Here is a 12,848-nt window from a genome sequence, read left to right on the forward strand (position 1 = left end):
AAAATTGGCATAGAATTTGGCAGGTCAAAAAGCTTTTCTTGTTAAAAGTTTTTTGGACTGCTGAGTGGTAGACTGTATACACAGGTTCCTCCTTCTGCTTATTGGATGGGAAATGTCATGGCAATGAAGCCATATGGGTTCTAATTGAAATTGTTTTCTGCATCTTTTCTGGAACTACTGGATGACATAAACCAAACCTTGGAAGAGTTTTTGTAAGAATATGTCACGTAATTCTTATTAGGTAAAAAATATGACAGTGTAAGACTGTACTTGTTTCTGATTTGTCAATGTTTTATATATTGGAGAATTCCAAGAAATTTCTGGTTTGTGTTTAGTCTTTAAAATTCCATATGCTGCTATTAAGGGCATACAATACAGATGCAAGGGCAGAAAACAATTCTCCCAAATTTAATGTGTTGTTTTACAAACATTGATATTGACATTAATGGTACTATGATAGTAATTAGTCCCCTACCGACGAAATTGAAGGGGACTTAAGGTTTGCACTCCGTCCGTCTGTCTGTCTGTCCGTCTGTCTGTCTGTCCGTCCATCTGTCAGTCTGACAAATCAGTTTTCCAGACTTTTTTTCTTGTGCTTGAAGATATTGATTTGATATTTGGTTTATTGATTTATCATGACAAGTTACAGGTCAAGTTCAATTTTCACGATTTTAGCTTTTCTCTTTGTTCAGTTAAAGCCCTTTCCCTAGAATTAGATTTTTGATGAAATACTTATTAATTAGTAGATTTCTGTTCAAAGGGAAATAACTCATTTTTTAAAAGACTTTTAAAAGACAAAATGACATTTTGGATTTTTTTCCTTTTCTTTGGTAAATTGTTTGAAGAATTTAGTGGTAGGTTTGTTTGTCATTCTTAAAGATATTGATTTGATAATTAGTATATAGTTTTATCATGACAAGTTACATATCAAGTTGGAATTTTGTTCCAGTCTGATAATTTTGTGCAGAGTTATGGTCTTTGGACATAGAAAATTCACTTATATAATCAGTTTTCAACAGTTTTTTTCGTCATGCTTGAAGATTTTGACTTGATATTTTTATGTAGTTTAAACCATGACAAGTTATGGATCAAGTTAGAATTTCGTTCTATTACAATGAATTTGTAACCAGTAGTGGACTATGTATTGCCATGCAATACTCACAGAATGCTTGTTCTTATAGCATTCTGATCTACAGCGGAAATAACTGCATGAAGAAGTTGCATTCAGAATACACTGCAATGTCATTTAGTGCCAAAAAAGGAAAATGGGATCTCCTGCATTTAAAAACCAGGTTTTTTATTTTTAGCTTAAAATTAGCACATGGACCCTCATTTTTTTTCCTTTCCAGTCAACTTATCTGGTATAAGAAGGTTGGGTCTAAACACCACCTAGGCCAAATTAGTGCACTAGTCTAAGCCCATCATGGAACAGTGTGATGATAAAAATAAATATACCATTGGCTAGAGTTTTTCATCAAGAGAATATACCATAAATTTTTATTCAGTACGTATAGTAGTTTTAGTATAATTTTATTAAAACCTAATGCAACAAAGTTGCATAGGGTATAATGTCTTTGACCCCTCCGTCAGTCTGTCAGTCCTGTTCTTGTCATCACAACTCCTCTGAAACCACAACAGAATTTCATCAAATTTTGTAGATAAGGACATAGTATGAAGATGTGCAGGAAATTATGATTCAATTTTTTTTCTAGGAGTTATGCCCCTTTGATCTTAGAATTTTTGTCTTAATATACTACTGCAACGGTTTGTCAGCGCAACTCCTCCGAAACCACGCAACAGAATTTCATGAAACCTTGTAGGTAATAAGGACATTTTATGTAGATGTGCATATCGACAATAAATTTTGTCAGTTGACTTATGTAGGAGTTATGATTCTTTTAACATAGGAATCTTGTGAGATTTTGTTTGCCCAGTGACAATGTGTGGACATGGGGTATATGAGCGTGCTCACAAAGGTTCTTTAATTTTTTGTGGTCGTTGGAGTTTTTCAACAGGTAATAAAATCACTGATCCATGAAGTAATAAAGAACCATGACAATAACATAGTTATTTTATAAAATGGTCACAAACTGTCTCACCATAGAAGAACTTGGACCATTTTTAATTAAAATACAAATTCTTGAAAACAACAAATGCTAAAAAGATTTAGGGCTTATTTGCCTACAGTGACATACTCAAACCTAAATAATTTTGCAACATGAGGAAATGACTTGTACAACCCTGAGACATAATATTGTTAGTATACTATTCCCAGTACAACTGTTAAAAACAAAAAATTCAACTGATCTTGAAACGTTTCTTTGATAAATCCAGATCAACAGACTCTAGTCTGGCATCCTGGCCAAACCTCTTCTTGGCATCAGTCTACTGTCGACCAGCAAGCAAGGATAGCAGGCTAAACGGACCCATAATATTCAGACCAGTGGACTTTCTCTTTTGTAAATCTATACAAATGTAGATCAACGTACTGAGGATTCACTTAAATTCTTAAAAACTGTTTTAATAAAACGTTGGATGGTTAAATCTCTATATTGAAAATTTGTGCTTCTGTCTTTTCTGTAAGAATTAATTTGGAGTTGAAGCAGTTGAAATTTAAGCTTTTCAATGTTAACCTTTCCTATTATCAAAAAACAAAATTCAAACAAGGCGGCGATATGCTGTTGTGGAAACATTACTTTAAAAAGGTTGTTACTGATGCTGATATTTTTGGGTTATCAAGTTTTTCAAGTGACCTTACATGCTGATAAAAGATGTATGAACAAGAAAGGTAAATAAAAGTCTTTAGTTATAATAACGTATTATTAATAATTATTGTGCACTATCCAAATTAAATTTGTGGTGTCGAACAATTTCAAATAAAATCTTATTTTTTCATCGTTACATCAGCCAAAAAATTATCAATGTATACGTTTTACAACATAAACCAAATTTTTGTGAATCTTTATTTGAGATTCAGTAAATTCTGGTAAATACGCCCAAGGCAGTATATGGCAAATGGAGTTTATAATAGTGTATGCTTGTGTGTTTGGAAAGGTTTCATTCGCCATTAGCTTTTCTTTAACGATGCACAAATAATGCATTTTTAGCTCACCTGGTCGTTGCCTTAGTACTCCCCAAGTGATTTTATTGTCTATTTTCAACTAGCAACAAGTTATACTCCAAAAAAAAAAAACGGGAAAACTCAGGTGTTGGGAAAGGTTAAATCGTCTCTGTCTTTGGCTTAGATGTGCATTCAGGAACACCTTTACCGCTTTCGTAGACCCAAAAAATTCAAAAGTTTGGTATATCAACATTTAGATAAGCATAATCACAATCTTAAATTTATAAAATTCCAACCCCTCGAAACCCGTTCAGAAACAACCAGGAGAATCACACAAGCAATTTGAAAAATCACGTGAAGTTCGCGAATTATTTTGCATAAAAAGACTTCAAACAGCTTATTCTCTCGGTCTCAATGACAAAATATTAGGACAGGGGAACATATCTAAAACTTCTATCGATGTCATTAATATTGTTGATAAACGACTTAGAAATAATAGGTCTCATGGTAAACGCAAAAACCTTAATCAACGTATTAAAAATCGTATAAATTATACACTTGCTGTTTATCTATAATAAAAAAATAATGGCAGACATCAAGTATTATGCAAAATGGGTCAGATACCAATAAGTAAATTATATGCTATTTTTCTGGAGTGTGATAAAATTTCTTTTTTTTAGCCCGTTTTATGAATACACCCGTATTATTACAGCCTTTTGTCATCACAGGCTGTTTCCTAGTATCGATAAACCTGAAAATCATAAACGACATTTTCTTAAATTAAAATATATAAATAGAGGTATTGATTTTATTAACTTATCTAGCTTATTCAATGACTCTTCGGTCTATAGCCAAATTCCTCCATATTAAATAATTTTGATAATATAGAACCACCCATTATTTCGTATTCTTATAAAAAAAAACCGAGTAGAAGTTTGATTTTTAATTATACGTCAGTTACATCAGACGTCAATATAGAAAATAATGTTCCTTCCACTTGAGACTGGAACATCTAGTTTTAGATATGTTCCCTATGGTCATGTTATTACAGGAGACCTCAACCGGCATCGTAGAAGACCGTGAGGTCAAAACTTTTCTAAAGAAAGGACCGAAATACTGTCCTCCATCTATAATAAGATTGGAAACAGTGTCGTCAGGTCATTGAAGACGCTCTGTCTGCCTACTGTAAAAATTGGTGCAAACGTGAAAAATCTGATAAAAAATCTCTAGACAGTTATTTGAATAAAATTATGAATACTGTTAATATTCGAATATCTAATTTTGAAAACAATTCTGAAATTAATAATAGGGTCCATGATATTCCCATTTCTAGAATAAAAAATAAACTCCAAGTACTCGCAGAGCGGTTTGTGTTCGTACCGGCAGACAAGGCAGCCAATAATGTAGTGGTGGTATGACGCATATACTACATGGAAGTTCTTCAAAACGATATTATCAATTCCTCTACATTCAGGTCCGTACGCGCCACTGAGAGTCAAATCGTTAACAAGCATATCACTTCCACTACCCAGCTTAAAGCCTCTTCCGAACATTTGAAAGTCCCTACCATGTACTGGTTACCGAAATTACACAAAAAACCATTTAAATTCCGTTTCATCTCCTCATCTAGTAAGTGTTCTACTACTAATATATCAGTGCGTCTTACTACCTCCCTTACTATTATCAAAGAACTGGTTATTAACTTTTGTAATAAAGCTTATGAAAATAATGGTATTAATTATTTTTGGGGTGTTAAAAATTCTTTAGAGGTTTTAGATAAAATACATGCTTTTGGTGGTCCTTTTGGTTCTGTTGACAGTTATGATTTTTCTACTCTCTACACTACACTTCCACACAATCTAATAAAGAACAAAATTTCATATTTAATCAAATGGTCTTTCGAAAAATCTCATTGTAAATTTATTTTTTAGCTGTAACTCGTTTTAAGCCTTTTTCTGTGACGAAAAAGGAAAGTATGCTAGATAAACTTACTGGAAATGTGAGGATATGATTGAAGCTTTAAATTTTCTCCTAGATAACATATATGCACGTTTCGGCGATAAAGTGTATCGTCAGGCAGTAGGTATTCATATGGGCACTAACTGTGCCCCTTTAATAGCAGATTTATTCCTGTATTGCTATGAATCTCAGTTTATGACCAAACTCAGTAGAGACACATCATTGTTACATTTTGTTGATACATTCAACAATACCTACCGTTATCTGGATGATATTTTTTCGTTAAATAATCCAGAGTTCTCTAAATATACTACCGAAATTTATCCAAAAGAACTTACTTTAACTAAATCTAACATAAACAGCAGCAGTTGTCCTTTTCTAGATTTAGACATTTCAGTTTCTAAAGGGAAACTCCATACTAAAATTTACGACAAAAGAGACGATTTTTCATTCCCTATTGTTAATTTTCCTTTTTTAGACGGCGATGTGCCTTTGGCTCCATCATACGGTGTTTATATGTCCCAACTCGTTCGGTATGCCCGTGTGTGTAGTGATGTCATAGATTTTAACGAACGTAATCAATGCATCACTGGTAAATTATTAATTGAGGGATTTCGTTACCATAAATTACTTAAAACTTTTACTAAATTCTTTCATAGATACAACGATTTGATTAGTAAATTTGGCTGTACCTGTAGAAAACTTATTAAAAATGGTATTTCACATCCTAAATTTTATGGTAATCTTGTACTTAAAGCGCGGAAATCATTATGTGATCCGTGTAAACTCATCGAACCTTTAAACAAACTTATTAGTAAGGGTTATCGTACCAATGTTGTAATTAGATCTCTGAATATAGTTTACATTGGCACTAATATCGATTTTGTCATTAGCAAATTAAAACATAACTAAATTTTCTTTTCAAACGGGATGTATAGAGACACACACACGTTCATTTTTATACGACCGCAAAAAAATTTTTGTGGTCGTATATTGGTATGACGTTGGCGTCGTCGTCGTCGTCGTCGTCGTCCGAAGAAACATTGGTTTTCGCACTCTAACTTTAGTTTAAGTGAATGGATCTCTATGAAATTTTACCACAAGGTTCAATACCACAAAAGGAAGGTTGGGATTGATTTTGGGGGTTATGGTACCAACAGTAAAGGAATTAGGGGCCAAAAAGGGGCCAAAAATAAGCATTTTTGTAACTTCCAGACATAACTTGTGTGTTAGTGTATGGATCTCTCTGACATTGTACCAAAAGGTTCCATATCACAAAAGGAATGCTGGGATTGATTTTGGGGGTAATTGCCTCAAAATTTTAGGAATTAGGGGCCAAAAAAGGGTAAAAAAACAAGCATTTTTCTAGATTCATGACAATAACTTGTGTGTAAGTGTATGGATCTTTCTGAAATTGTACTACAAGGTTCCAGATCACAAAGGGAAAGCTGGAATTGAGTTTGGGGGTAACTGCCTTCAAATTTTAGGAATTGGGGGCCAAAAAGGGGCCAAAAATAAGCATTTTTCTAGTTTCCAGACAATAACTTGTGTTCAAGTGTATGGATCTCTCTGAAATTGTACTGCAAGGTACCATACCACAAAGGGAAGGCTGGGAAAGATGATGGGGGTAATTGCCTCAATATTTTAGGAAAAAGGGTAAAAAACAAGCATTTTTCTAGTTTCAGGACAATAACTTGTGTGTAAGTGTATGGATCTTTCTGAAATTGTACTACAAGGTTCCATATCACAAAGGGAAAGCTGGGTTTGAGCTTGGGGGTAATTGCCCTAAACGTTTAGGAATTTGGGGCCAAAAAGGGGCCAAAAACACATTTTTCTAGTTTCCAGACAATAACTTGTGTTCAAGTGTATGGATCTCTCTGAAATTGTACTGCAAGGTACCATACCACAAAGGGAAGGCTGGGATTGAGTTTGGGGGTGATGAATCATAAGGGGGTTCAAAAAATTTGGGGGGGGGATTTTTTTTTTTTTCCTTTTTTTTTTTCTTTTAAAATTTTCCATTTTAAGTTGGTTATTTCTGATTTATATTTAAAAGCAAATAATAATGATATGGTAGGAGATACACACCAAACAGGATGTGTAAATTATTATATAATAAGTATTGTGCAATAGCAAGAAATTTTCAATTGCACAGTATTGCACAATAGCAAGAAATCTTCAATTGCACAGTATTGCGCAATAGCAAGAAATCTTCAATTGCACAGTATTGCGCAATAGCAAGAAATATCCAATAGCACAATATTGCGCAATAGCAAGAAATTGTCAATTGTACAGTATTGCGCAATAGCAAGAAATATTTAATTGCACAGTATTGTGCAAAAGAAGATACTTCGTATAAATTGCTTATTTCTTGACCAATTTTAATGGGGTTTTATTCTTGAATTCTTGGGGTTCTTTAATATGATGAATCTAACCGTGTATTTAGTTTTTGGGTTTTGGGCCCCGTTTTTAAATTGGTCCACATTGAGGTCCAAAAGGTCCAAAATTAAACTTTGTTTGATTTCATCAAAAATTGAATTATTGGGGTTCTTTGATATGCCGAATCTAACCGTGTATTTAGATTCTTAATTTTTGGTTCCGTTTTCAAATTGGTCTACATTAAGGTCCAAAGGGTCCAAAATTAAACTTAGTTTGATTTTAACAAAAATCTAATTCTTAGGGTTCTTTGATATGCTGAATCTAAACATTTATTTAGATTTTTGATTATGGGCCCAGTTTTCAAGTTGGTCCAAATCGGGGTCCAAAATTAAACTTTGTTTGATTTCAACAAAAATTGAATATATGGGGTTCTTTGATATGCTGAATCTAACCATGCATTTAGATTTTTGATTTTTGGGCCCCGTTATCAACTTTGTCCATATTGAGGTCAAAAGGGTCCAAAATTAAACTTTGTTTGATTTCATCAAAAATTGAATCCTTGGGGTTCTTTGATATGCTGAATCTAACCATGTATTTAGATTTTGGATATTGGACCATAATAGGTGAATGTCCAATTTAAAATTTTCAAGTTCTTAGACCACATTCATTCTGTGTCAGAAACCTATGCTGTGTCAAATATTTAATCACAATCCAAATGCAAAGCTGTATCAAGCTTGAATGTTGTGTCCATACTTGCCCCAACTGTTCAGGGTTCGACCTCTGCGGTCGTAACAAGCTGCGCCCTGGGAGCATTTTATTATCTATAAAGAAGTCACTCCTAACTATCCTACTACCTGTCGATACATTTATTTTTGGCATTGCACAAGTCATGTCTTCTTTGACTGTTCATGACGTTAAAATACTAAATCCCTGGGATGTATTTTAGTTGATTTTAGTCTCTGATGCATGATTTTTTATTATTAATTGTTTTGGCTTTTAACTAGCTGTCAGTAACTGCGAGTGCTCTCAAATCATACTTTCTTTTTAATTTGACCTGTTGATACTATTTGTAATGCTTTTTTAAAGGCAGTGCTTTAATGCCTTTCATGTTGCCGGGTTAATCCTTCCTTCCGCGATATCCAACTTATCTACGTGGGGGGTCATTAGGCTCCAAGTAGATCCGGAAATGTTGAATTCTCTCCTCTTCTTATTGCGATATAAAATGTTTTTTGTTTCATTTCATTTACATTGGGAAATAGAGAAACGATCATTGTGTTTTGTTAGGTTTAAAAACTTTTGATATATTAGTATTTTGCATTATAAGCAGTCAACCGATTGACAAACTAGAATTATTTGAATTCCGTGTGGAAAGAGCTCGGGTTAATTTCGAGTGTTATCTGCAATCTAGATGTTTATAAATCATTTCAGTCGTTGATATAATAATTAAAGGTCGACTGAACATGAATTATATTATACAATTTAAAGCGCATTTCTGTTTATGCACGTGAACCCGTCTAACGTTATTGTTATTTCGCAGTTATATAAAGTAGCAAATTATCGTTCCTGAATAGGGTATCCCCCTGAATAGGTGGCGCCGTGGTAGCGGATCCTGTTCCGGTTTCTGCACTGTGCAACTATTTCGTAAAAGTTTTAATTAACGATGCCAAGTACTTGTTGTTGTGTACCTGGATGTCATTTAAGAGGAGGACATGCATTTCCAAATGACTTAAAAAGAAGGAAAAGTTGGATCAACGCCATGACCCATACGCAGATTGGACGAGAACACGATGATATCGTGGAGTCCATCTCAATCAGCTGTTGTTTGCAAGGCACGTTTTACTGAAAAAGACTACGTGCAGGAAACTATTCATGGTAAAACTCTATTTTCTTTGTGAAATATATAGTTATATATGTAATCGCCATGCGAATAAACCAAAGTCTGTTTTCAACCGCAATTATCGTTTTAGAATAAAAGGGGGTGGGTAATTCAAGACGTCATAATTTTTTGGATTACGATTCAATGTGATCTGTTTGAGATTTTTTGGTGATTGCTACAATTATAATGATTTCTTACAAGAGGTATGTCATACTGAGAATTATTTTAGCAGTAATTATGCTAATGTAGTAATGACAGGAATGCATAAGCTATGCCTCATAGACTTTCTTGAAAAATATCAATGACAATGTTAACAGGAACAAAACAATGACATGCTCTCATCTATATTATAGTTATTTAGGTACAAACAATGTACGTTTGTGGCATAAGTCTCTCATTGTTTGTCCTTTGGATTTACATAACATACATTGAATCAGGCAAACATAGTTTTATCCAGATTGTAATGAATAAATCTAGTTAATATTTCGCCAGGTAGTACAAAGTATACATAGCTAATGGAAGTTCATTTAATTATCAAATAACTAATGTTTTATAACCTTTTTCAGGGCGCAAACCCACCATACAGAGACTTAAGTCTACTGCCATTCCCAGCCTATTTTCCTGGACCAAGCAAGAGACTGAATCGTCCGCAAAAAGAAAAATCAGGGCAGTTTCCTGTGAAAACAATAGAACTAAACTTGATGAATATTGTAGTAGAAATCTAGAGGAAAGTTTTGATTGTAAAGTTGGTTTTCCTGAAGAAGTCATTCATACTGCAGAAAGGATTTATGACTGTCCACCACCAACTGCCGAGCTAATGTTGAGCTTCACAGATGGAATTACGCAAACACCATCAATGCCTATGTTTTCAGCAGAGAATTTTGAAATGAAGACACGTGACACAGCCATGCATTTTTACACCGGTTTAGAGTTGTATACTAAATTTTTATTTGTTTTGACCACACTTGGTCCAGCAGCACATTGTTTGAGATACATATATTTTCAAATTGATAGGGTGTCAGTTGAAAATCAGTTTTTTTATGACTTTGATGAAATTGAGGCATTATACAACCAACTTTGAACTGTCTACATTTGTAGATTCTAGATTGAATCTAGTGTTAAGAATATTGTGTATACATGGATTGTTTTTATGTCTAAACAGTGGTGTGAGGCTAACACTTGGCCATCTAGTGGTTTAGTCAGGTATTTTTCACCATCCAACTTCAAATTAAAGTTTCCTACGACTTGGATTATTATTGACAGCACAGAATATCCCGTGATAAAACCTAAAGCTCCTAGAGCTCAGGCAACCTTTTCATCAAATAAAAACAGAAACACTGAAAATTCTTGAATGTTCGACACCTGGTGTTTTAGTCAACTATGTCTCTATGTCACATAGAGCGAATTATTGGACTTGGCAAAACATACAAAATTCTAATAAATCCTACGTTGTTTTATACTAGTATTGACCATGCCGGCGGTAAATACCGGGAAATACTGGCAAATACCGGTCGATTGAAATTTTGAGTGGACATTACTATAAAAACCACTCTCTATCATGTCTATTGGTCAATTACTTTTAGTAATGAAATAATGTTAAAGTAAATAAGTGTTAAAGTCATTTTAAATGTTCTCATTTCTATTTTTATTGTAAATTCTTAATAAAAATGATTAACTAGTGATTTACAATGATTTATTAGTACATAAGATAAAAATGTTTTGTCCCTGGCAAGGATCTCATCAGGTGACTTTTGCACTGACTATAGCATTGCAATCATTACATTTTGCACTGGTATTGTTGTTGTCTTATATTGTATAGAAGTTCCAAATAGGGCCTTCAGGTTTCAGTTTGGTGCTTAAATATAAGCATGTTAAGGTCAAGATGGTTGTACTATGTGTATGTAAATCATGTAAATATTGAGTATGTAAAGAATAAATTTATACTACATTATATATTTATTGGTTTAAAACATAAATTACAGTGCAGCCATAAGAGTAAAGGTCCTTCATACCTTCCATTTCCTGCATAAAGATGATTATTGTCTCATTTAATAGACAGGAAATATTTTATTGTTTAAGTGAGTCTTCAAATATCACTTTTATTACTTTCAACCATGTTTTGTCATCATTTATTGGGGGCTGTTGTTTTTATAGTTATTAAATTTTCACACCTAGCAATGCCAGGTGATAGGTTATAAGACACCTGTAACTTCATTTACCTGTAGTTTTATGTACTTGTAAAAATTATGCATTTTCAATAAAAATCATCTTGATTGAAAAATGTTATAATTAATTTGTCAATTCTTTATATATATATATCTAAAATATGCAATATCATAACTTATAAGGACTAAATTAGTAGGTATAAGTGTCAAGAATGAATAAAACATATCAAATTCATTCATTTTAATCAGCTGAAACAAGCCAAAAGATAAAAGTTTAAATATATCTTACTTTTTATCATTTTTTAATTCAATAAATAGCAAAAACAACCTTGAAAATTTCAATCGACCAGTATTTGCCAGTATTGACCACTTGAGGAGTATTGTCCGGGGCGGTAAATACCGGTAAATACCAGGGGCGGTATTTACCACCCAACCTTGAAATATAAAAAAGAAGATGTGGTATGATTGCCAATGAGACAACTCTCCACAAGAGACCAAATGACACAGAAATTAACAGCTATAGGTCACAGTACTGCCTTCAACAATGAGCAAAGCCCATACCGCACAGTCAGCTATAAAAGGCCCCGAAATGACAATGTAAAACAATTCAAACGAGAAAACTAACGGCCTAATTTATGTACAAAAAATTAACAAATATAACAAATATGCAACACAAAAACAAACGACAACCACTGAATTACACTTTTACAGGCTCCTAATTTGGACAGGCACATACATGTACATACAGAATGTGGCGGGCTTAAACATGTTAGCGGGATCCCAACCCTCCCCTAACCTGGGACAGTGGTGTAACAGTACAATATAAGAAAGAACTATAAAAATCAGTTGAAAGAGGCTTAACTCATCAGATGGAGAAATACAAATACAAGTGGACGTGGTCGAGTAGTTGTACATCCAAACAACAAAAAGACACTAAGTACAGATCTGAGAGTACTCACAGTTGCTGACAGCTAGTTCAAAGCCACTAACAACTGATAAAAAAATCTTGCATCTAAGACTAAACTATCAATCCGTAAGCTCCCTTTAGAATTTTATAAATTTTAGATTTTACATTTCTGAGTTATGGGGTTTTATTCATTAAAAAAGGGGGGATTTTCCAGTTTTTGGACAACAACTCAAAAATGCTTTAAGCAGTTCACATGAAACTTTGATGAATTATTTATAGCTATTGATGTAATCTCCCTATTGATTTTCATAAATTTCAAATATGACATTGAGAAGAAATTGAACTTTATTTGTTTATAGTCTGGCAACAGATTAATTAAGTATTGCGCAACAGCACAGTGTATTGCACAACAGCAAGAAATCTTTAATTGAATATAAATTCAATTCATATAACCGATTTCAAGTTCATTGACTACATTTATTCAGAAACTATAATATGTCAAAT

The sequence above is a fragment of the Mytilus californianus genome, unplaced genomic scaffold (genome assembly GCF_021869535.1).
Source record: "Mytilus californianus isolate M0D057914Y unplaced genomic scaffold, xbMytCali1.0.p SCAF_4, whole genome shotgun sequence".
Classification (NCBI taxonomy): Eukaryota; Metazoa; Mollusca; class Bivalvia; order Mytilida; family Mytilidae; genus Mytilus; species Mytilus californianus.